General features: G+C 42.1%; 1 protein-coding gene and 2 long non-coding RNA genes across 4 annotated transcripts in view; 2 read left to right on the top strand and 1 right to left on the bottom strand.

Annotated features, from left to right (window-relative positions):
- Window positions 1-25764, bottom strand: part of LOC102917268 (M1-specific T cell receptor alpha chain-like) — a 775359-nt gene that overhangs the window by 219702 nt on the left and 529893 nt on the right. The window lies entirely within an intron of this gene.
- Window positions 1466-25445, top strand: LOC143267374 (uncharacterized). The gene is made up of 2 exons (XR_013042382.1): window positions 1466-2421; window positions 22846-25445. It is a non-coding gene; the product is annotated as an uncharacterized LOC143267374 (long non-coding RNA).
- Window positions 14459-21335, top strand: LOC121832286 (uncharacterized). 2 transcript variants are annotated; one of them, XR_013042381.1, is made up of 3 exons: window positions 14459-15246; window positions 20711-20812; window positions 21199-21335. It is a non-coding gene; the product is annotated as an uncharacterized LOC121832286 (long non-coding RNA). The 2 variants fall into 2 exon arrangements; XR_006075899.2 differs by lacking the exon at window positions 14459-15246 and adding an exon at window positions 15384-17806.

The following is a 25764-nucleotide window of genomic DNA, read 5'->3' as shown; positions in this document are numbered from 1 at the left end:
ATACCACTCATACCTAAAAGATACCTGAATCCCTGTAAAACTGAATCTGGTAAGCTGAGAACAAAGACTTAGAGACAGGAAAATTTTGAGTCCTGGCTATAGACAGAGGATGCTGCAGGAGAGAAGCCCCAGCCAAAAGAGTGTGTGCAGGGTGTGTGCACGCTGCAGCTGGCCTACTCCTTTGCACACCCCCTATCAATGGTAACTTAAAGGACAAGACATTTACAAAGTGTGTGTGTGTGTGTGTGTGTGTGTGAAGGGGATTAGACAAAAACAAACAGGGCTTGGAGCCAAGAAAAGAGAAATAGGGAATGGGGAATCTCTTTCCATTTCCCTAGTCACTCACAGTATTTATAAAGGTCCCAAATAATATTGATTATCTAAGGGATATTGAAGCCAAATTCGATTGCAAAAGTGAATAAATTTAGGGCACTTCATGTTGGGTGCCAGGTGTAGAGGCTGGAGGTTTTCTAAAAGGCATCCCAAGGGGGAATGAGAGTATGGAAGACACATTCCCATGGATGAGAGAGAAGGAAAATGTCACTGCAGCTTGTAGCCGTGGGCATCCCCAGAACTCAGGGAGGACCAAAGGAGGACCAAGCCACTCAGTGGGTTGTCACCACACTCAGTGGGGGGTCAGGCACTTAGTCTGACTAAGCCAGAGTAGAGACTTGGTGCCTGGTACCAGGACTTTCATAGAAATGGAAATCAAATGGAGGCCAAAAGAGCTCTAAGGGGCGGGGGTGGGGTAGGGGGGAGTTCTCATCCACAGGAAAAGGCTGGAGAATGGAGTCATAAAAGCCACAAGGGCCTAGAAGAGCTGTGGGGTTACAGGCAACTCTGAAAGGAAGGTTTTCCCAACAGAAATAAGTGTTAGAGTTCTGTTCCCCAGCAAGGTGTCAGGGTTCTGCTCCAGGAAAGGTTTCCTGAATGCAGATGTAACAACTCTGCTCTGGCAGGGGAGGGTTTTCCCCAGCAAGAAAGTTTCACAGTTCTGCTAGGGGGGAAACCTTTTCTGTACCCTGCTCTGCTCCAAGACTGGCAGTTCTGAAGGGAAGATGGGAGAAGAGGGTGGGAAGGGGCACAGGAGCCTGGTTTGGCCTAAGGAAACTGCAGGATTGCAGCTCCAAGGTGGGTGGATGGGGTCAGGTGAAGAAGGCCAGCTGTAGACTGTGGTAGGGGGTGCTTCCACCTCCAAGAGTACCAGAGGGGTGCCGGACATTCAACAGTCACTTCCTCAGACTCAAGGAAATGTTTACACCGACCAAAAGGGGAGCTTCCATTATTGCTGCTGGTGGATGGGGTGCTGAGCGCTCAGTGAGCCGGAAGGTGGAGTGGAGATGAGGGGTAGGGTCCCAGTGCAGCTTAGGCCCCTGAGGGGAAATGCAGGTACTAGAGAGCCTATCCCAGGTTTCTGAAACGAATGTGCTACAGTTCAGATGGAAAGGTATCCAAAGGAATACCACAAAGTCACACCACACAACAAACCTCACACAAGAGTTTTATTGGGAGGGGAAAAAACCAGGAAGCTGGCTGCCTCTGCTCAAGAGAGAAACAGCAGAAAACTGAACAGGATTACAGGGCTTGTATAGAGTTTCTTGGGGAGGAGGAATGGAATTATTCAGGGTGATGTTCTCCAAGGTGGAGACTGGTGGGACTTCATGTCCAGAGAGTGGGCTTTTTCCTCTGTAGGATGGGGGTGGAGGCTGGGTCCAGCAGTCAGGGCAGTTAGAATGTTCTGTGAGTGGAACCTGGCAGTTGGAGGTCTTCAGGGGAGGAGCCTGGCCACTCAACGTGGCTTGAGGGGCTTGTACTGATGACTTATGCAAAGCAAGTTTATTGAGAAGTACATTATACATACTGTTTTCAGGAGAAAAATTGGCAAGACCAGTAGAGTCAGACAACATTGGCAGAAAGAACACAGGATAACTCAGACCTGTGTTATAAGAACAGCCAAAGAATTGTTAACCATCACTGGAGGGGAAGAGTAGGGTCCCTAGAAACGGCAACCTTGACTCTTTTGAGGAGTGCCCAGGCTTTTCAGGAATGAGAGCGTTACCACAGAGTCGCGCCATACAGCAAGATCTCACGAGAGATTTGCTAAGCCAAGACTCGAAATGACTGCCTCTGCGTGGGAAGTAGAGACAGCATCAGGTTAAGTTGGCGTGGTGGTTCACAGAAGGTGAGCAGGAGCATGCGCAGGGAGGAGTAGAAAAGGACAGTAGTTGTGGCTGAGTCATCCAGGTCTTGCCAAGTCCACTCCTGGGCAAGGACACAGAGCTGAAGTTCCTCTTGTCCTTTCATCAGGGCCTTGGAGAAAGTCTCGGGTAGCTCTGGCTCCCCACAAAGCGTTATTCCTTCTTTCATCAGTTCCTGCCTTGATTTCATGTCCTGATTTCCCTGAAGGATGGACTACAAGGAGTAAGTGGAAATAAACCCCTCTCTCCTCAACTTGCCTTGGATCGTGGTGTTTCACCACGGCAACAGAAACCCTAAGAGATTTGGTCTTACGAGCTCTGGCTTCTTTGGCCTCCTTCCGTTCTGCTTCCTTACGTCAGCTAACCCACGGGTGCTCAATTCCCCCTGCTTGAGCTACGATCTTGTTACAGGCAGCTCATCAGAGATGACCACTCAGGCACAGTGTATAGCCAACTGAACCTTGTTATTGCAGCTGGCTGAGACCACACCCAAGTGTTCAGGGAACTAGGTGTGGCCCCGAGTGTCCAGAACGTGGCATTTGAAGGGCAGAGACCTCGGCCAGGCATCTCGCTCATGTGCTGCAGGAGCTTGGGGGTGGGGCAAGCAGTTTGAAGTAAGCAGTTTTAACAGAGGCTAATATAAGTTAGCTGGGACATCCTGATCTTTGTGTTCGACAATAGAGCTGAGAAGTTTCCCATCAAGGAGATCAGATTCTAGTTAAACCTGGAATGACCTCAGCAAGGATACAAGATGAGGAACCTCTGCATTGTCTTGCCCCATTACAGTGGAGAAATTCTAATTTTTCCCTCACATAGTGTGTTCTTGTTAATTGTTTGGGAATTTCACATAATGCACCCCGATCACACTCACTTCCCATTACTCCCAGGTCCACCCTCCCACCTTTGCACCCCCCCACACACCCCCAAACACAGCCTGGGTTTGGGACCTGAGCCAGGGAAAGGAACACTTTATCCCCAAACCTAGAACCAAGGAAACATGCCCCGACTCTGAAACTAGTACCAAAGTTACACTCTTGGTTCCTAGAATCAGAGTCAGTGAAAGAAATGTGCCCTGATCTTAGAAGCAATGTCTAAAAGCCAAGAAAGGCCAGTGAAAGACACACAGTTTGGCTCTGAAATCAGGGCCATCTCTGTCCCCAGCCCACAAAACTGGCTAACCCCTGGGCAAAAAAACAAAAAATAAAAAACAAAAAAACAACAACAAAAAACTAACCAATCACTGGTTGACTCTGCCGCTAAGACATCCTATATAAACTGCCCTGCCTGGTCAGGTGTAGAATGTTCCCTCCACCCTGGTAGAGGCAGCTACTTTCCTGGACTCCTCCTTCCCAAATAAATCTCTTTATCAAAAGAGTTTTGGGTGTGAAGATCTCCATCCACTGGTGTAGAGTAGAATCTTGCTGAGACCGAGCAAGGAAGAGCTGAAGAGAAGATCTTTTCTGAGACACCCCCTCAGCAGACAGAGCAAGGGAGAGCTGAAAAAGTAACACTTTTCTCCTGAGCTAGAGGAGATTGCCACATTTTTGCAAGGGTTTCCCCTTTTGTAGAGTGAAGCAAAAGAAGCAACATCTTAGGCTGGAGAAGCAGAGCTCTGCTGGGAAGTTCCCTTAAGTGGGGACTGAGCAAAGCTCAGCTGTAGCAGCTTTTCAGGAGAGAAGCAGGATTGCTACATCCTGTGGGGAGACCATCCCCCAGCACACCAGGTATAGCCCGACTCCCCAATAGTCAGGATACCCTTCTCTGTTAAGCTGTCCTGGCAGCTCCAGGCCTGACTCTTCTGAGCAGTTAGAATTCCTTCCCTTCCAAGGGTGAGCTGTCTCTTTGCATCTCCAGCCATCAGAGCTGTCCTAAGCAGCTCCAGGTGTCCAGGGCACCTCCAGGGCTGAGCTGTCCTGAGCAGCTTGAGGTGTCCGGGATACCTCACCTTCCAGGGCTGAGCTCTTTGCAGCTCCAGCTGTCAGAGCTGTCCTAAGCAGCTCAAGGTGTTGCCTGACTCCCCAAGTAGTTAGGATACCTTTCCCCAGAATTGCAAAACTCACATTTTGGTGCCGAAACCCAGGACCAAACCTACAGAGTTGCAACATATTTACTTAGACAGGTGGTCCTGCAATGTGTAAGAAAACTGGCCAACATAGACTATCTAACAAAAATCCCACTTCCAGGCATGGGAAACCTTGCTTCCAGTTATATGTCAGGGGGCTCCAATAGATTCCTAAAATAATATAGGCTTTTGCCATTGGTTTTGGTTGTCTCTAAGAACTCAAAGACAAGACTGGATCTCAGAAGATATCACACACAGAAGATACAGGGCTTGGAGGATTTGAGCTGCATCTGACCTAGAAGCCTCCTCTCAAAGGTCTACCTCTCACAGTATCAGAAAGTGTCACATTGGTTGCTAAGCGAATAAAAGCAATAGTCTTTTCTAGCTATAAAGTCTACAACTATAACAATGACTGGCTTGGCAAGATATCTCTGATATTGCAATAGTGGCATTTATCTCTTGGGAGTAATCAATTACTGTTTAATTGGACTTAAGGCCCACTCAATAGGAAGGAATTTATGCCTGGTGCTGTAAACCTAGCAAATTACTAATGGGGTTTCTGGGCTGGAACACTGTCATGTGCACAGTACTTTGATTTTCCTTTGTGTTTATCATGATACCAACTTGTCTGTTCTTCATTTCTAAAATGAGTGTAGCAAAGAACTAATGCCACCTGTAGGATTATTATAACCAGTATTAGGTGACCAGAACTGTAGAAATTTCCCTTTCCCAGGGTTCAGACTTTTGTAGATGTAACCAACTGTCTTATTAAAATAAGAAACACAGAACCAATGTAAAAGAGAAAGCCGAGAGGTCAGAGCTCAGAGCTAAAATCTTACCTCCTGCAGTGCTCCTAGCTTCCCCAAAAGAGAGCTACTTCCTGTGTGTCTGTCTTTAAATAGTCTTTCTGTTCTGTCTTCTCATTGGTTGTAAACCCAAACACATGACTGCCTCATCACTGCCTGTAAGTACCTCCCTCCAGGTCTTAAAGGCATATGTCTCCAATGCTGGCTGTATCCCTGAACACACAGAGATCTACCTAGCTCTTCTACCAAGTGCTGGGATTAAAGGCATGCACCACCACCACCATGCTCTTGCTATGGCTCTAATAGCTCTGACCTCTGGGCAACTTTATTTATTAACATACAATGAAAATCACATTTCAGTACAAATAAAATACCACCATAGACTTTGTTCCTTAGTTTTTGGCACTTACTCTGTTCTCAAGGATACCATCAAAAGCAGAATATCACCTTTATTGCAGCATTCCTATACAATTTAATGCACATTTTCTGGAGGGCATTCTAGACTAGGTACTTGAGGTTCCCCTCCTCCAGCCTCAGAACTAGGAGAAAGTTTCCTTTCAGTTATCATGTTCCCACATCTAGAAATTCTTCAGTTTATATCTTAGTTGAAGCCACAAAACAGCCAGTGAAACTTGCTGGGTCTTTGCCATTATTACTATGGCTAAAGTTTGCAAATACCTCTGTTAGACAATTTTGGAATAGAAATTAGTTTATCTAAGGATTCTTTTTTAATTGCAACTCCATTCCCAGTTCATCAGAGACCACAGAATTGCATATGTACTCATCATCACAGTGTTAATAGTGTTACTTGCAAAGGGAACCATCCACCATCTTTTAAATATAATGCTCACATTGCCATCTGGAAGCATGCTCAATAGGCACTTACTAAACAGGTAAAATGCTTGGCTAGAAAAAGAAAGAAACAGAACCAGACAGCACCATTCAACTAGGATTCACAGGAGTGGGGACAGCTGGGAGAATAGATGCCCTATGATTTCTTGACTTCAGCCATCTGTGTTCCATCAGGTAGAGCAACTGTCTTCCACACTATGTCTCTCAAAGATCCAAGGGTATGTGCCTTCTCTTTTCTAAGGGTATCGCTATAAACATCCTTGCTTTCTTTGTATAACATCCTATTTCTCCACGTTTTATTTCAGCTCCTTTTTGTTGGTCTTCTTACAGTTAATCAATGTCCCTTCAAATATGTTTCAAATGTTACTTTCCTGTTAGAATTATATTTTATTCAAGTAATTTTCACTCAACTGTGATTACGGTTCATGACTCAGTGGTTTAGCCTCAGTGGTTAATTACTTCCATCTTATAGTAATTTTCTGCTTGTGAGATTCCTTTCCATCCCATACTTCATTCATTAGAAGTGCCTCTTAAGAAAAAAAAATACATGACTTTTGTCCATGGTAATTGCTGATTGGATCAAGGTTGACATTAGATCATCAATTTGGACTGAGCTATAGAGTCAGGAGCTAGACTGTGCTGGTGTCTGTCAGTAGAGCTATAAAACCCCGTGGGTCTGAACCAGATTCATCCTTAAATGACAGCTCAGATATTGGGTTGAGTCTGGTTTCTCAAGAGGACAGCTCATTATACATTCAAGGAAGTAGGTTCAGAAAGAACAGCCAGTTTATAGTTTCTCTCCTCCTGTGAGATACAGCTGAATTTTTGGCAAAAAACATTTTATAAAATTCCGTTTTTATAAAAGTGTCCTTTTCCCTGAGCCTGTTTACATAGCTATATGGAAAGTGCTGTAAATTCACAGTCCTTTTTCCATATGTTGCAACTGATTTTTGTAAATCTGCACAGACACAGACACACACAGACACACAAACACACATACACATTTCACTTTGGCTGTTTTAATCCATCTTTTGGACTTGTTGAAATGCTTCTCAGTCTATAACTCAGTCTATAACGACATCTTGGATACCATTCTCAGCCACGCACTATTTTGTACTTGAGGAAGATAATTCATATGAATTATGCCAGATGACTGTGAGTGGGTCAGGATGAAGAATGAAACCTTGTGGTGTAGCAGTAGAAGGCTGCTCTAAATCAAATCTTTACATATCGTCTTTGTGGTTCTTGGACTGAGCCTCAGGCCTTATTTATACTATACCTGAGCTGTACTTTCAGGCCTTATGTTTGGCTGTTTTTTCAGATCATAATAACTAAGGCTTTGTGTCAAATGGCAAAGAGACAAGAAAACATAATTTGCAAAGTGAACTAAGTTTGAGTCTTACCAGACTGTGGGTTTTGGGAAGTTCCCTAGGTCTTCACTGTTTAAAGTCTTCCTCTCTGAAACAGGGATAATGAGGCCAAACTCAGTTTTGTGATGAGGATCACAGACAGCATGGAGAGTTGAAAGTGCATAGTGGTGAAGATCTAAGGCTTTGGGCTAATCCACTTGGATCTGCGAACCATCTTCTTTTTTTTTTTTTGCCATTCTTTTTTTTTTTTATTTTGTTCTATTCATTCACAGTTAATACAGAAAATACTTGGAAACATTTCCATATAATGTTTGACACAGAAATCATCAAATAGAAATATACAATGTTGACAGGAGGCAGTACATTTATAATTTATAACCCCAAATGTATTTATAAATTAGAAATGGAAAGATCTACAAATGAAATTATGAAGGTTCACCAAAGTCATTTAATCTGTCAGTTTCTCATTCCTTTTTATGTCTTAATAATATTCTATTGTATGAATAAGCCACATTTTATTTCTCTCCAGTATTTGATAGCTATTTGAGTTGTTTTAACTTTTTTACTATTAGCAACACACTGCTGTAAACCTTCATGTACATGTTTCATAGGTGCACATTTTCAGTAGTTGGAGGTTATATTCCTAAGGGTAGAATTGTTGAGTAACAGAGTAACAATGTTTTGCATTTTGACCAACCACCAAACTGTTTTGCCAAAGTGGCACACCATTTTACAATCTCACCAAATCCTTGTTTTTAAGGCTCTGATTTTTGTACAAAAGCAATCATCATTCTGTCAGACCAAACCAGGAAAAGTAAGCTATAGTTCAGAGCTGTTCTATTCCATTTACCATGCAAAGCCAATCTTGGCGTTTGCAACTCTCAGCCCTTTTGAGTATTCTTGCAGTGTTCACCTTTTCCTCCACCACTTTTTTTTCTTCTTTTTTTTCTGGTTTATTTCTATCTATTACAAATGTATAAAAAAAATCCTCCATCAACGCTGCTGATAGCAGCAGAACCTTGAGAAACATACCTTTGGTTTGCCTCAGAAAAGGAACACATATTGTACTGTAAAGTTTATAAAATTGGCGCAAAACATTGTAATAATGTTACAATACCAGTTTTAAGAGTTCAGTGACTAATGGGGAGCCGATGGGATACATGCAGAACTGTGAGAGCGATCTCACTTAGCCAGCTGTACACGTAGACTGTAAATCTACATTCAGATCATTTCTGAACTAAGACTATCATCTCAGTTTATCTGTTGAGGTCAACCAGGAAACCCTAGAATATACCTTGATTTTTGCAAAAAAACAAAATAGGGGGAGGGGTTTCTTCAGCATTTCAGTCCACGAGTAACAGTATCCTAACAGGCAAAGTGTTCTGTCACTGTCAACATAGAATGAACTGCTGCTGGAGGTCAACTTGGGCTTTAATTTGCATTAGCACTTACATGCATAGTAGTCCAAGTTGTTGACCTCATGACTTTAAAAAGTAACTCTAAAAAAGTAAAATGGCCCTTCTTGGAAGACTAAAGAAAGACATCCAGCCACAGTTGTAAAAAGTCTCATCAAAACAATATACCCTTTTATGAATTATGCCTCAATTAAAAAAAAAAAAGTAGCCCCAAATAAGAAGCAGCTCTGAAAAAGAAAATATAACTTAAGATATTTGAAAAAAAAACAAGGTGAATACAGGTTCAAAAGTAATTAAGATATATTTTCTTAAGGCTATCTAGAATTAGGCTTTAAAGAATTCTACCATTTCAAGTTTACCACTAGTTACTAGATACCTATTTACAAACAAGATGTTCACCTTTTTTGTTCCTTTATCAAGAGAAAAATCTACCTTCAGACTATGAGGGTGGTGATGGGGAGGGACTAGAAAACAAGATTCAAACAATCCCATGCAAATATCACATTTTTCAAATGGAAGAACTCCAAACTGCACTAGAAGTTCCAATCACTAAGACACTTTCCATTGAAATGATTTAAGTACAACTACATGGCACCAAGGTTTAGGCCTAATATAGGCCTGACGACCAAGTCCTTGTTTTCTGGAAGAAAGGCCTCAAAAGTCCCACTCAATTCCATATAACAATACTTCAAAGATCAATTAGGTTTTCCTTTCCTTAATATTTTTGTTTTTGACTTCTAATCCTAAAGACTAGATTAAAACTTAGCTCATTTCCCAGAAGGCATTGCTTCCCTTTGCTCTATGAAAGAGTCCACCAAGACCTCTTCCTCAAAACCATCTAGCCCCCAGCCTCCAGCCTTTGCTTGTGATGCATCTTTCTCAACATCCTGAAAAGGTAATGTAGGTAAAATATGCTCATAAACATTAAAACTAGTTGTTAGAAAGACGTAACTAGCTTTATAATTTAAGTTTTAAAGCATAAATACTTGCAGCTTAATCTGCCCTGACAATGATTGTCGAAGCCTAGAATTCAACATTTACATATTCTCATTCACACACACAAAACACACTATTATCACACAACTTGTGTCTTGAGAGAATCTTCTGCTTTTTAAATCTTTGGCCTCCCAGTCAATCCCAAGTTCAACCAACTTTTCCGAGTTCTGGTAGTTACCTGGACCACTGAGGCATTGCCACAAGACTTCTTCTCTTTTGAAACATCCTTTTTCTCTAGATATTAGGATAGCTACACCAGCTTGTTTCTTCTGTGGTATATGTTGGTGTGGGATTATCTATTGCTTGATTTTCCATGGATGTGTTTAGCTTCTTTGGGTTGAATTTTCCCTTCTAGTGCTTTCTGTAGGGCTGGGTTTGTAGACAGGTATTGATTAAATCTGGTTTTATCCTTGAATATTTTGTTTACTCCACCTATTGTGATTAAGAGTTTTGCTGGGTATAATAGTCTGGGTTGGCATCCGTGGTCTCTTAGTGTCTGCATGAGATTTGTCCATGATCTTCTAGCTTTCATAGTCTCTATTGAGTAGTCTGGTGTTATTCTGATGGGTTTACCTTTATATGTTACTTGGTCTTTTTCCTTTGCGGCTCTTAATATTTTTTCTTTGTTCTGTGTGTTTAGTGTTTTGATTATTATGTGGCGAGGGGACTTTTTTTTTGGATCCAGCCTATTCGGTGTTCTGTAAGCTTCTTGTATCTCCATAGGTATTTCTTTCTTTAGGTTAGGAAAATTTTCTTCTATGATTTTGTTGAATATATTTTCTGTGCCTTTGAGTTGATATTCTTCTCCTTCTTCTATCCCTATTATTCTTAGGTTTGGTCTTTTCATGGTGTCCCATATTTCTTGGACGTTTTGTGTTATGATTTTTTGTCTTTAGTGTTTTCTTTGACTGACGAATCTATTTTCTCTATTGTGTCTTCAGTGTCAGAGACTCTCTGTTCCATCTCTTGCAATCGGTTGGTTATGCTCGTTTCTGTAGTTCCTGTTCGTTTTGTCAGGATTTCTATTTCCAGCATTCCCTCAGCATGTGTTTTCTTTATTGTCTCAAATTCATTTTTCAGATCTTGGAATGTTTCTTTCATCTGTTTAATTGCTTTTTCTTGGCTTGATTTGATTTCTTCCCATTTTTTGTTTGTTTTTTCTTCCATTTCTTTAAGGGAGTTTTTAATTTCCCTCTAATGGAGTTTTTCATTTCCTCTTTAAGGAAAGATTTTATTTCCTCTTTAAGGTAGTTTTTCATTTCCTCTTTAAGGAAAGATTTTACTTCCTCTTTAAGGTAGTTTTTCATTTCCTCTTTAAGGAAAGTTTTTATTTCCTCATTGAGGGAATGTTTTATTTCTTCTTTAAGGGCCTCTATCATCTTCTTAAAGTCATTTTTAGGGTTGATCTCTTCTGTTTCTTCTGTCATGGTATGTTTAGGTCTTGCAGGTGTAGAATCACTAGGTTCTGATGTTGCCATATAGGTCTTTATGTTGTTGCCTGTATTTTTGCACTGGCGTCTACTCATCTTTTCCTCTGTGCGGTGCAGGTGGTGTCTGTGTCTGAGAGTGCCTCTCTTGTTCTAATTTTTAGTCATGGTTTAGTAGGGGTTCTTGGTTAAATTGGTGCTATTGGGCTGTTTCTTCAGGGACAGCTGATTTCAGTCGGTGAATTATATACTTATGATTCTGGTGATCTGTTTTGGTGACTGGGTAGCGCCTTCTTCTGTGTTCCCAGGTCACGTTTTGTTCATTTGTCAACTCCTCAGCTGATCTTGTTTCTTCAGACTTCAAACTGTAGGCATCTGAATCCTCTCCCAGATGGGTTTCAGCTGAGCAGGGTAGTCTCACCAACACCTCCAAGTTGTTGGGTTTCACAGGATCAGCAGTTGGGCCCTGGGTTGTCCCCAGACAGAGTGTCCAGACTCGCCCTGGTTCCGACCCACGGAGATAGCCTCTTCCCCAGGTGTTGGGGTTAGGGGCGTCCCCGTTCCAAGCTGTGTCTGCCCCTCTTCGTCCCCGGCCGGGCCTGTCCACCCCTGTGGCCCACCACCACAGGCCCACCTGCGCCCACTTGTCTCCACTGCTGAGCCTGTATGTCCCTGTCAGCTGCCGCTAGGTCTGTCTGTCTCTTCGGGCAGCCAATGGACCTGTATGTCTCTGCCGGCTGCCACCGCGGGCCTACCTACCTCTGCTTGTCACTGCTGCGGGGCCCATCCACCTCTGCAAACTGCCATGGGGCCTGTATGTCTCTGCTGGTTGCCGCTGGGCCTGTATGTCCCTGTCGGCCGCTGCCACTGGGCCCCTCCACCTCCGCGAGTCGCGGACCCGCGTCCGCCCGTCTCCGCCGCGCGGCCTGTCCACCTCTGTGGACCACCGCCAGGCCTGAATGTCTCTGTCGGCCGCCACCGCCGGTCCTGTCCACCTCTGTCTGCTTATCTCTGCCGCAGGGCCTATACACCTCTGTGGGCCGCCACTGGGCCTGAATGTCTCCGCCAGCTGCCAATGGGCCTAAATGTCCCTGTCAGCCACTGCCGCCGGACCTGTCTACCTCCGCTGCCACAAGCCTACCTGCCTCTGCTTGTCTCCGCCATCTTCTTCCCATCTTCTTCTTTTGTCTTCTCGGGCAAGTATTTTTAATCTTAAATATGGAATAATCACTGTACTTACTCCTTCCTGAGACTGTTGTGAAGACTGAAGTAATGTATAAAGCATTTAGAATATTTTTTAAATCTTTTTTTATTTTGTCGTGTGTGTGTGTGTGTGTGTGTGTGTGTGTGTGTGTGTGTGTGTGTGTGTGAAGGTCGGGGAACAACATTGAGGTATTGTTTGTGGCCTTCTACCTTATTTTTCAGACAGGGCTTCCCTTGTTTCTGCTGTGCTGTGTACTCCAGGTGTCTTAGGGTCTCTATTGCTTATGATAAAACACCACAACCAAAGGCAGGTTCAGGAGGAAAAGGTTTATTTAAGATTACAGTTCCACAGCACAGTCCATTACTAAGAGAAGTCAGGGCAGGAACTCAAACTGTAAAAGAAAGAAAAGGCAGAAATTGAAAATTTTGATAGATAAGTATTTTGCAGCTATTTCCTCCAAATTAAAACATTCCTTTCTGGGGGAAAACTCTCTAAGACTCAGGAAGTATGTTAGTTATTTTTCCTATTGCTGTGATACAATACAATACAATACAGTGCAATACAATACAGTGCAATGCAATGCAATACAATTCAATACAATACAACACAGTGCAATGCAATGCAATATAAAACAACAGCAATGCACAAGAGAAAAGGCTGATTTTGGTACCCAGTTCAAGGTATACAGTCCATCATGGTGGAAAAGCCTTGGCAGCTTCATGATACACAGTCAGCAAGCAGAGTGATGAATCCTAGTGTCCAGGTCACTTTTTCCCTTTTCAGTGGTTCTCAACCTTCCTAATGCTGTGACCCTTTAACACAGTTCCTCATGTTGTGGTAACCCCCAACCATAAAATTATTTTTGTTGCTACTTCATAACTGTAATTTTGCTACTATTATGAATCATAAGACAAATATCTGTTTTCTGATGGTGTTAGGAGATCCCTATGAAAAGGTCATTTGACCCTAAAGGACCGGGTCATGACTCACAGGTTGAGAACCACTGTCCTTTTATTCACCCCAGGCCCTCAGCTGTAGAATGGTACTACTCAAGACTAAGGTGGGTCTGTCTTCCCATCTTAATTAACCTAGTCTAGATGGTCCCTCACAGGCATGCCCAGAGGCTAACCTAATCTGAACAATCTCCCATAGGCATACCCAAAGGCCCTAGGTGATTATAGATCTCGTCAAACTGACAGTCACTGTGCAAATCTGGCCAAGTAAACTGCTGCCTCAGAGCTTTAGTTTTTCTTTTTTCTGTTTTTTAGGTTTTTTTTTTTTTTTTTTTTAAAGTGGACATTTGTTGTACAAAGCAGCAGGTGAGCAAAGCTCACAACTTTCTGAAAACTCCAGAAACTTACAAGATCAGCAAGCTCCGCCCCCAGGGTTAAATAAACAATGACAATTGTTAGAAGGGACAGTTCAGCCCACCAGTCTGCAAATTGTGTGGGGAGTTCCAGGGATGCACCTTTTGTGAGTCTATGCCCATGCCAGGTGAGCTTTTCAGTGATGCAGCTGCCTTTGAGACATCTCTGCTCCTGGACACCTCCACCCCTGCTCCTGTAAGTACCCTAAAAAATACCTCATTGGTTCACTGAAGCAGACATAGGGAGAATAGTCTCTGTGGCTTGTCATCAGTGTTTTATCTGGGGTCAATAGATGTTTGTTCATGTCTCCCTAGCAGAAGTCATATGACAAAGAGATCCTAAGGGACTGTCATGGAACCCTCAAGACGGCGCAGCAGGTAGAGACTTGCTGCATAAGCCTGACAACCTGAGTTTGGTCTTTGGAACCCATGTAAAAAGATGAACATAATAGCATACATCTATTTCCCCAGTGCTCACGGGGCAAGAAGGGAGAAGACAGTGGATTGCCTGGAAGCTCATAAGCCAGCTAGTCTGATGTGCTGGCTAGTTTTATGTCAACTTGACACAAGCTAGAGTCAGTTTAGAAGAGTGGTCTATGGGAAGGAAGAGCAGGATAGATTAATAAGAAATGACTAGGAAGGGTAGGAGAGACTACTTAGAAATGGTCAAAGTGTTGGGTCTAGGGTCTTGAAATAATGGGGGGCAGACCTCCAGAGTCTATTAAACCAGAAGCAAACTTTATTCCAGAAAAAAATTAGAAACAACAACAACAAAACAAACAAACAAACAAAACAAAACAAAACAAAAAAACCACCATGGGGCACAAAAGCTTATCAGCTAGCTGAGACCACAGCCAGTTTTCAGGATTCTGAGGCTGTGGCAGCTGGAGGGGGCTATGAGCCCCTTTTTATAGTAAGGGGTAAGCATGAGGCATAGACAAAGGAATTTTTACAGTTTTGAAGTTAAACTTTTAGAGACAAGTTGTTTTAGGTTTTTACAATTTGGCTAAACAATATTTGTATATCCTGCAGCCCTTCCTGACTCAGTTAATTGATGTTTGCCCAAACCTGCAACTTCTCCTGACACAGCTGGGTTCCCCTGTGTGTGTGTGGGGAGTGGGGGGGATATGAAGCAATGCAAGGCAGGTTGTCACGTAGAACTCATTAAAAGTTAACTTTGGTTTCGGTAGTGAGTGGTAGGGGTTTATCGAAGAATAGCTAACCCCAGGGCTGCAAAAGGCCATCTTTACTAAAAGAAAACTGACATTTGGGTTGTTGACAGAGCTTCCCATCTAAAACAGGGAGGGGTCCAGTTAAAAGTTAATCCCTTTTTGCTAGCCAAGCTGATGGCTGTCAGTTTCCATTCCTTAAGTTAATAATTTTATATTTTCGTATATATTCCTGGACCCTTCAAAAGCACATGATATATTTGAACAAAATTGTCATCATGGAGCCTACTGCTTTGTACAGCAAATGCTCACTAATAAACTTTAAACAAGGAAAAACTAAAGCTCTGGACCGCAATTAACTTGGTCGAATTTGCACAGTTGGTAAGTAGTAGCGTTAAGTAGACTGGCATCCAAGTCCTTAGACATTAATTCCTAAGCATCTTGCAAGGTGCCCCCAAGGACAAGAGCTAGCACAACAGGGGGAGGGACGTTGTCTGAGACTCTTCTCTAACTTAGTCAGAGAAGCCTCCATGCCTTTGGGCACTTGTAGATTTTTTTTTTAATCTTGTAATAGTGTGCCAACAGGACTGTCTGTGTTGGACAGAATGAGGTTCCTCAGATTGGTTTCCCAGTTTCAAAGCATATGTCCTCTGGACCCTTGAGGGTTTGAATAGCTCCCCACTGTGTCCTTGGCACTGTGTCTCTCAGAAGGCAGTAGCACATAGTGGAGTCTGATACCCAGACTAAATATTTCACAATGGGCGAGATTTTTTTCTTTAATGTTTTTGGCTTCAAAGTTTTGCTGTTTTTCCATCGTCTGTATCTTAAGAAACTGAGGAACTTTGTTGGGATATAGAACATACCAGAAAAGAGTGGGGTGCCCTTTTGGTGTATAACTGCATCCCGTAATCACATCTGTTCCTTCTGACACAAGTTATTGGCCTGTCTGTTTGACTGAATTGCCACTGGTTCCTCCTGCAAGGAGGAAAAAATGCTTATTTTATAGGTTTGACCAGAATCATGTTATTTGGAGAAAGCTTTTAAGATTTTGAGACTGCAAAAATTATCCTTATAAAATGTACTCACCAAACATAAAGATGAGAGTTAGAGAGGGCAGAGTGTCCATCACCAGGGCCTAGTCTGCCCGCAGGATCCTGCTGAGGCGATGCCGCCAAGGAATCACAGAGAGGCACTTGGACCTCTGTGTGGCCGGCACCTCCATGTGTCAAGTCAACAAACAGACTATAAAACACCCACCTGCTTCCAAACTCTACTGTTCTCTCTAGTGCCCATTCCTAAGAGACACTGGCTGGAGTTTGGCTTTCTTAGGCAGAAGAGCCAAATATATCCTAATAAGCACAAGCACGTGACCTCTAGGACACATATTCATTGGCATTTACATATCATACCATGTCAGAATCTAGACATAAAAGAGGTGTGTGTGTGTGTGTGTGTGTGTGTGTGTGTGTGTGTGTGTGTGTGTGTGTGCATGTTTTCTTTATCTTCTAACAATGTCCAAACAGTCCTGTGTCTGTGTGAGAGAAACTTCTCTGCTTGGGTAAGATAGACACCACCACATCTGGCTTATTCAGGTTCTTGATTCTGTGTTCTTTCTTTTTCAGGTGTGCCATCACAGTAGGCTCTTAGAACTGGAAAATATTTTCTTCAAGAATATGGCTTTTCATTTAGACTAGAAGTCATATTGAGTATTTACAATATTTTTTTAGGTTGCATATTGAGTAGCTCAGGATGAGTGGGTCTCATCTAGGAAAGGACTGGGAGAGGGTCTTGGAATAACAGAGAAGTTATGAGAAAGAATCCCATGATCATGTGCATATGTGTGTGCATGTAACTTTCATTATTTTTACAGATTGAAAATGGAATTTTTTTGTTTGTTTTTGTGTTTGTTTCTTAGTTTTTGAAGTACTGGAGATTGAACTGAGGGCCTTGTGCACACAAGGGAAGTGTTCTATCTCGGTGCTCAACTTCTCTTTCTCTATTAAAAAAGCCCTTTCTTTCTCCATATTTTAAAATAGAATACAAAGAAAGAGGCTTCTCAATGGCACTGTCACAATCCTTTGTTTGGGCTGATTCTCCTGCTCTGCTTGACCCTTTTGTCCCCAGTGTTCTCTTTCATGTCGCAATACGTCACTCTCCTCATCCCCCTTCTTAAATGTCTTCCTCCTTCTCATGGTCTACTTTTTAGCTTTTATGATCTATATTCACACCCACACCCACATATATAAAAATTAGAAGCTGGGATTCACATATGAGAGACTAGCTGTAGTGTTTGTCTTTCTGAACCTGGACTACCTCACTTAACACAATAATTTCCAGTTCCATTCATTTTCCTGATAATTTCATGATTTTCTTCATGGATGTCTTTGCTGCTGATGCTTCTTGAAGACAACAGAGAGCTGGATCTGGCTTTCTATTCTAGTCAATCTGTGTCTCTTAATTGGTGGGTTAAGGCCATTTGCGATCAAGACTTTAATTTGCGAGGGGTTTGCTATTGTTGTTTTGTTGGATGTAGTTTTGGTTGATTAGTAAATTGGTGGTTCTTTTCTTTTCTTTTTTTCTCTTGATATCCTTAGAGATTTACTACTTTGCTGTGTTGAACGTGATCTATTCTTTCTCTGTTCTCTTGTTCATCCGTTCCTATCATAAAATGTACTTTCTTGTGTTCTTGTGGACAATGCTGTCTTTTCTTAGTTCTTTTTGTATCTTATACCTTTAAGACGTTCTGCGTACTGGCTTGGTTGCTGTGAACCATGTTAACTTGTGTTTGACTTGAAGTTAACTTTTATCTCTTCAATTTGAAGAGATAATTTTGCCAAATATAGCAATCCCTACTGGCAATTATTTACTTTCAGGGTTTGAAAGATCATTCCATGATTCCCTGGCTTTCAGAGTTGCTGATGAAGAGGTGATGTTACTGTATGTGAGTAAGCATTTTTGCCCAATAGCTTTTAGTATTCATTGTTTTATAGTTTTGTTACCTTGACTTCTGTATGTTGTAGAGAATTGTTCTCTGGTCATATCTATTTGGTTGTGAATGTTTCTCCTGTTTGGATGCCTATTTCTTTTGTAGGTTTGGGAATTCTTGGCTACAATTTCATTGAATAGATTGTCTAAGTGCATGGCCTTTATCTTAGCTCCTTCTTCTTAGTCAATGGAATCTTAGGTTTCCTCTTTTGAGTGTGTCCTAGACTCTTTACAAGTTCTGGTCATGTTTGCCAAGCTTTCTCTTTCCATGTGTCTGCATGTTGTCTTGTCTTGTCTTCCATCTCTAGAATTCATTCTTTTGCTTGGTCTTGTCTGCTGTTGATATTTATCTCTGGTGGGTTTTGTTTGTTTGTTCAATTGATTGATTGATTCTTGCATGAGTAGAATTTTTATTTGGTTGTTTTTCAGCATCTTAATTTACTTGTTGGATTTTTGTGATTTCATCCTCTTTGATAACTTTCTTGTCTAGTTCCTGAATTGATTTCTTCTTTTTGAGTCTCTGCATGGTTATTGATCCTTTATAGAAGTAAGACTCTGGAGTCTTTCTGATTTCAGCTATCTCGTTGTCTTTGTTCTTTTGGTATTGTGGAATTACGAGCTTTTGGGGGTCATGGTGGAGTGCTACACCAGGATTTTTATGTTCTTTTACTGTAATTTTCACATCTGTTGGGATATATATGTCCTTAAGTTTGTTGTTCCCAGTTTTTCCCACTGTTTTTCCTTGTTTGTTTTATTTTACACGAGTCCTCCTGGTTGAGAGGACCCAGTAGACGCCATAACAGGCTGCTCAGTCTTCTCTCAGAGATCAGGCCTCAATTTCAGTTTCCTGAGACTGAACTAGCAGTTTCTGAAAGAGCTGCAAACAAAGGACAATCAATCTCCAACATCCCTGACAGCAAGGACAAGTAGACCTGGTACTGTGGTGGTAATCTAATTGTACTGAAATATTATTTTGATTGTATGTTAATAAATAAAGTTGTCTGGGGGTCAGAGCTATTAGAGCCATAGCAAGAGTGTGGCGGTGGTGGCACACGCCTTTAATCCCATAGATATCTGTGTGTTCAGGGTCAGAGCTATTAGAGCCATAGCAAGAGTGTGGCGGTGGTGGCACACGCCTTTAATCCCATAAGATCTCTGTGTGTTCAGGGATACAGTCAGCATTGGAGACATATGCCTTTAAGACCTAGGGGGCTGTACATTCAGACAGTGACGAGGCAGTCATGTGTTTGGGTTTACAACCAATGAGAAGGCAGAACAACATACTATAAAAAAACGAACCGACAGGAAGTAGGTCTTTTTTCGCGAAGCTGGGACGGCAGGAGGAAGGGTGAGATTTTAGCTCTGAGCTCTGACCTCTCGGCTTTCTCTTTTACATTGTTTCTGTGTTTCTTATTTAATAAGACGGTTGGTTACATCTATATGGTACAATGTATGCAGTACCTTGGCCAGACCTGAGCCACAGTCAACAAGCTCAAGATAATAACCACATAAGGACAAAGCCTGGGACTTGTTTAGGCCTATCCAAAAATGGAAAAGCTGTAGCCTTAGCCAGCCCCTGACTAGCCCTGGCCAATTAGAATGTACCAACATGACTGCCACTTGCTTAAGTCAATCATATCTAAAGTGACCTAACTGCCCTAGGAACTTCCCTTGGCTGTGCTTCAAAGGAGCCTGTGAGCTCCTCTCAGGGTGGTCACCATTTTGCCTTTGTGTGGGATGGCTGGCCCCAGCATGCTAGAAACTTTCTCGAGATAATAAGCACTCTTGCTGATTGCATATGTGGATGGTGGTCTTTTGGGGGACTTCTCCAGGACCCTAACACTGGTAAACTCTCATTGCCTCAATTCATGTTCAGGGAGAAAGTCTACTGTAGTAGCAACCATGATGGCTTGAAAGTAGCCCCACTGCTAAGTGCAGAAGGCACTCTTGCCTGTCCCTGTGAGGTTCAGAGACTGCAGCAGGAGGGCTCTGGTTGGGGAAATGGAGTTTATAGTTTAAAGCTATGTGTATCAATATTAGTAATATTTAGAGCTAAACGTATCAATATTAGTAGTGAACTGAGGAGGGAAGGGGGAAGAGAAGGGAGGTTAAGAAGGAATGTTCAAGGTATGAAATGTTCAAGGTAGGAAATGAAGTATAGACAATATTATATATGAGGCTTACAGAAGGAAGGACAGACATGAAAAACTTTTCTAGTGACATGCAAGCTATAATCTGTAGTGGGTAGCCATAATCCAACTGAATAATTGGGGTGGGGTGGTAACTGGGAGGAGTGGAGTGAGGGGAGGCTGTCGTCAGGGTGTACTGTATGAGAGAAGAATAAATAAAAAGAAAAAGCTTTCTGTCTGAAATCTTCAGAATGAAAAAAAAAGTACCAAAGCATATATATAAAAAGGGAAAAAACTAAAAAGTAAATGAAAAATAAAAAAATGAGGAAAAAAAAAAGTAAATCAGGGGGCTGGAGAGACGGCTCAGCAGTTAAGAGCACATACTGCTCTTTCAGGGGACCAAGTTTGATTCTTAGCACACAAATCCAGTAACACACTCAGTCTGTCACTCCAACTTCAGGGGACTTTGATGCCTTTGGCCTCTGCAGATCCCTGCACTCATGAGCACGATGCTCCCCCAGATATTCATTATACCCACATACACATAATTAAAAATAAAACACATCTTTAAAAAAGTAAATTAAAGATTAAGATAACACACACTGAAATGAAGAAAGTGCTGTGTGTGTGCGCTCAGCTCCCAGTTCTGCCCATTCCTGACTGGGATGGGGCGGGGGCGTTGAGACTTTTTCAGCTTCAGACTCCTTTCCACCCTGATTCTATCTCCCCAGCTGGACTGCTCATCTGTGGCCTGCACCAGAATACGGTCCACATTGCTCTTCCGTTCCCAGCATCATCCCTTGCCCATCCTCAGCGGTGAGCAGGATGGGATGGTGAGTACTTCAAACCTCAAGCTCTGTTCTGGCGCTGTAATTATGGCTTGCTGCGCCCCATTCTCCTCTCTGGGGATGCTGAGTCCAGCCTCTTATTTGAGTTTCCAGCAGTGTGAACTGACTCTTGCGGCATTCTCAGAGTTCTGGACTGCACTTCCCTGGTGGGACCCAGATCAGCACGGGCAGCTTGGCGTGTCTGTGCCTGCACTAGAGAGTGCCGGCACATGTCTTTATAAATCCCACTTTGTCTTAGTTCTGCAGACCTTTCTCTTATTTCTCCGTTGGTGGCTTTTTCTCTTGGCTTGGTTCCTTCTAAACGCCTAGTCTCACTGATGCGGCATCGGAGCTGCAATTTCAGCTACACTTTCCAATTGTCTGTTTCATAGGCTGACCTCGGATCTGTGCTGCAGCCAGGCAGGACCTGACCTTGTCCTCTTCCTCAGCGCTGAGATTTAACTTTTGTTGTTATTTCTCCGACTGTTAAAAATTTGTATAGCTTTTAATAAATTGGCCATTCTGACAAGTTTCATGAGTTGGTTATTTTTCTTCCGAGATGTTAATGTTTTATTATTGATATATAGGATGTTTTAGCTACAAGGGTGTTATCAGAATATCACACAGTGTACTTCATTATGAAATTTACACACACACACACACACACACACACACACACACACACACACACACATATATATACTTATATTGTATTTACCTCCCCATTACCCACACCTTTTCTGTATTCCCCTTTCATTCTCTATTAGTCATTTTATGCTTTCACATCAATTTTTGGCTTTAGATTCCAACTATAATTTTATGAGGAGTAATAGATTCTAAAATGCAGATAGAGAGAATAGTAAATATATATCAGAAATATAATTATTGTCATTGAGTATTATGTACTATGTACAGTTATACATACTATATGTATTATACTCTTATGCCTGGCAGTGAAATCGATTTGCTTTTATCTGAATTACCCACAAACACATGAGTATTGCTCATGGGAACTTGAAAATCATTTTAATTGGTTTATATTTACTGTACACAGTGCTGAGTTTCATCAGGGCATTTTCGTGCAAGTATTTAGATTTTGACCTTATCCTCCACATCCCTTCCCCTTTCCCTTCTCCTTCCTCTCTCCTGTTAGTTTCCTTCCCTTCTCTAGAGAGCTCCACATCTACTGTGTGTGTGTGTGTGTGTGTGTGTGTGTGTGATCCACAAATAAGAGAAAACATTAGATTTATCTTTCTAAGTCTGCCTTAACTTGCATAACATAATAATCTCCAGTTGTATCCATTTTCTGGCAGATAGCACACTTTTATTCTTCTTTATGACTGAATATAATTTTATTGTGTATATGCCATATTTTCTTCATCCATTACTTTGGTTTTTATTCATTTGTTTATTTGGTTCTGATGCTTTTGAGATAGGGTCTCATGTAATCAAGGCTGAACTTAAACTTGCTGTGTAGCTGAGGATAACCTTGAACTCTTGATCCTATTGCTTCTGTGACACAGGCCTGTTCCATAATGACTTGCTCCAATTCTTTGTTGATGGACACTTAGGTTGATTCCATAACTCAGCTATTGTGAATGGTGCAGTAATAACCATCAATGCATAAGGATTTCTGTGATGTTGACTTAAAGCATTTCAGGTATAGACTGAGGATTGTACCTCTGGGTCATAGGGTGGATTTCTTTTTAACTCCCATACTGATTTTCACACTGGCTAGACTAATTCACATTCCTATCAGCAGCATAGAAGGGCTCACCTCTTTCTGCACCATCACAAGCATTTTTAGCTATTTATTTTCTTATGATTGCCATTCTGAGTGGGGTAAAATAAAAAAGAAAAATTTCAGTTTCACTATAATCTTCTCAAGCCATTGTTATATGTATAGTTTGTCCTTGACTGAAATAGCATTATATGGTATGAACAAATATATTTTATTTCAGAGACTGAGAATTTAGCTAGTGCATACACCCTTCTATGGGTATTTTGTTAATTCTTTATATTTTCACTCTTTGCCGTAGGAGGGAAAACAAGGATCTGAATGAAAATCTCCATAATGCCAAGTGATTTTTAATAATGTAATTTCTCCTGTGGAGGTGTTACTGAAAATTTTGGGGAGCGTTGCCTGGTGTACTACATGTTACCATGGAACTTGAGGTTCTGCCTCAGGATTCTTAGTTTCGTTAACAAAGGAGTTTAAGAATGGACCCAGAAGAAAGCATGAGGACAACTTTATCAGTATTTAAAAGAAACACCCCAGGGCAGGCAAGCTGCAAATCCCAGCAGCTGTCCAGAGGAGGAATATGAAGAAGAGGAAGAGAGAAAAACCATGCCATTTGTAAGCTGCCACATGGCCACATCTGTGAGCTTCAGAGAAAAAAAAATGAGAAACCTCTCACTGTCTGAGAAAGCATGAGACGACTTTGGGAGGTACCAGAAGAATGAAAAAGAGGCAAAAAGTAGGAAGAAGACAAGTTAAACTTTTCCAAGCCATTTAGAAAAGTGAGCAGGCTTAGCCTACCTGCATGACCGCAGCTGCGTAAGCAACAAAGTCGCTGTTTGCGTCTGGGGCAGCTACAGCGTAGAAAGGGAGGGAGAAGAAGGAGCTTGGTAAGTTTCCTGGTTAGGCAGGCAGTTGGTGCTTGCTGGGGGTAACTAGTGAGTAGCTAAAGAATCCTAGGTGATGAGGTAATTGATAAGCATTCTTCCTGGCTAGCTGTTATTTGGGATCAACAGGGCAGAGAAAACGAGTGTCTAGAGTAACAAATTATTTTAGATTTGAAACAAAATTACTGAAGTGACTAGATTTGTCAAAAGTCTACCCAAACGAACGTGCTTTACCAAATGGAGTGGCCACAGCTAACATTCCTGATATAGATAGGTGGAAACGGGACAGAGCTGTCATTCTTGCGGCTTTTTCCTTCTGGAAAAGGGGGCATCCTCCCTGGGAAGGCTGGGGGAAGTTTTTGGTAGCAGAAACTTTGGAAGAGAAGGCTGTTTTTGACATCTTTTTTGCCAGTGTCATGGATAAAAGAGCTCAGACTTTGGCAAGCTCATTAAAGGGATAATTATTCTTTCCCTCTCTCGGATGGCTTAAGGTGAATCCACCATCCTGAGGCATGGATTTGGCTCGGTGATTGACTGGCTCAGCTGGATTAGTTCTTATGTTTGGGGAGGTTTGGAATGTAATGTCTCCACCCACACCAGGAAAAGAGTTTTCTTTTAATGGGCTTCCCCAGATCCCTGATCAAGTCTCTCACAACAGAGCGGTGTTTCTGATGTTATCAGAAGGGAACAATGCTGTCACTCCTGCCTAGACAGTTCTTACGGCTAAGGACAATGAACACTCACGCTGAAGTTGTAAAAACTCAGCCCCCTTATCTGGTTTGACTAATAACCCCTCCTCTAGAGATAGATCTCACCTGGCACCTGGTTGAAAGACTTACATTCAATTTTTGATACCAACAGAATGGGGTATCTCACTGGCTTAGAACTGGGGGAGGAGAATCTATCTTTTCTGGTTGTAACCATAGTAGTGAACTATTATCACATTATTGTGAGTCCTTTCATGCTCCTATCTGTGATATCAATACCTGAATAATTTCACTGGGAGTAATTAATACTGAAAACCAGGGCTAGCACAGCCTGTGTGCACTGTAATCCATTTAAAGCCCTACTGTCGTTGTCTTAAGTTTGGATAAGAAGCACGGTGTTTCTGTTTATTTGCATTGGACCCTGGAAATTATATAGACAGTACTGCTGATGATTGATATCTCCTGTTTGCTCAGGAGTTAACATTTTTCTTCATCTGTTAATTACCCACCATTGTGCAGAACCATGAAGCGCAGCTTTACTAGCCATTCACTGTCCCCTCTGTTCCAATTTTTCCATCACTGTCAACACCACGAGCTTTGAAGGTCCTCAACAATACCTGACTTTGAGTAGAGAGTCAGAAGGAAGCACCATTATTCCTTCTGGAAGAGGCATAATGAACCTTCCTATTATTTCCTCTAAATTCACAGGTCAACTCACAGGAGATCCTTGGCCAAAGGATCCCCAGAAATGCCACTTCATATGTCTACATCCCCTTCCCATAGCAGGAACAGTGTCAACAGCTGTTCCGGAGTGGGCTTTTATTGTGCGGGAAGCCTCTGAGCTCAATGTCATTCCAGCCCCTGTCTGCTCTGATGTTAATTCAACACTTGTCCTCCTTTCATCTCAACCACCTCTATTCTCAGCGGAACAGCTTGAATGAGGCTCCTGAATGGAAGCGAGATCACATCATTCTCTCCTCAGAGGCTTCCTGTGGCTTCCCATTTCACCTAGCCCTTGAATATGTGAGGTGTTTACTGGCTGAGAACTGGTCCCTTTTCTCTCCCTGGGAAGCTCTTGCCCCAGATATCTTCAAGGTATTCTCTCATCTTCTTCAAAGGCTTTCTCAAATGTTACTTGCCTATTCTGACATCCTACCTGAAATTTCAAGGGGACTTATCTTCCTGTCATCTCGCATAGCAACCACTATGCCTCTAACCTGCTTTGATTATTTTCTCCCTCTACTCATCTAACACATGTGTAATTCACTTATGTTTAAAGCTTATTAAATTCAATTTTTATAAAATCTGATATTTTTATGCATTTGTTATAGATAAAGCACCTAGTCCGGCACACAGTGGATGCTAAATAAACACCCATTGAGTACATTTTTGAACTGAGAACAAATACATTTTCTGCATTACAAAGGGCTGGTCATCGTCCCCATGACTACACACATTCCCCAACTGTGTCTGTGCTTTTTGATGGGATTTCACATACAGGTCAAGTTGTTTCTCTGTGGCCTGCCCTTCTAGGGAGGAACTGATTTACTTAAGTTGTGCTTTGGCCTAGTACTTGGATCAATCAACACTGGAAGAGTGCTGAGGCTTCAGAGCAGTCCTGGAGGC

The sequence above is a fragment of the Peromyscus maniculatus genome, chromosome 9, assembly GCF_049852395.1.
Source record: "Peromyscus maniculatus bairdii isolate BWxNUB_F1_BW_parent chromosome 9, HU_Pman_BW_mat_3.1, whole genome shotgun sequence".
NCBI lineage: Eukaryota > Metazoa > Chordata > Mammalia > Rodentia > Cricetidae > Peromyscus > Peromyscus maniculatus.
This window is presented reverse-complemented; position numbering and strand designations above follow the sequence as displayed.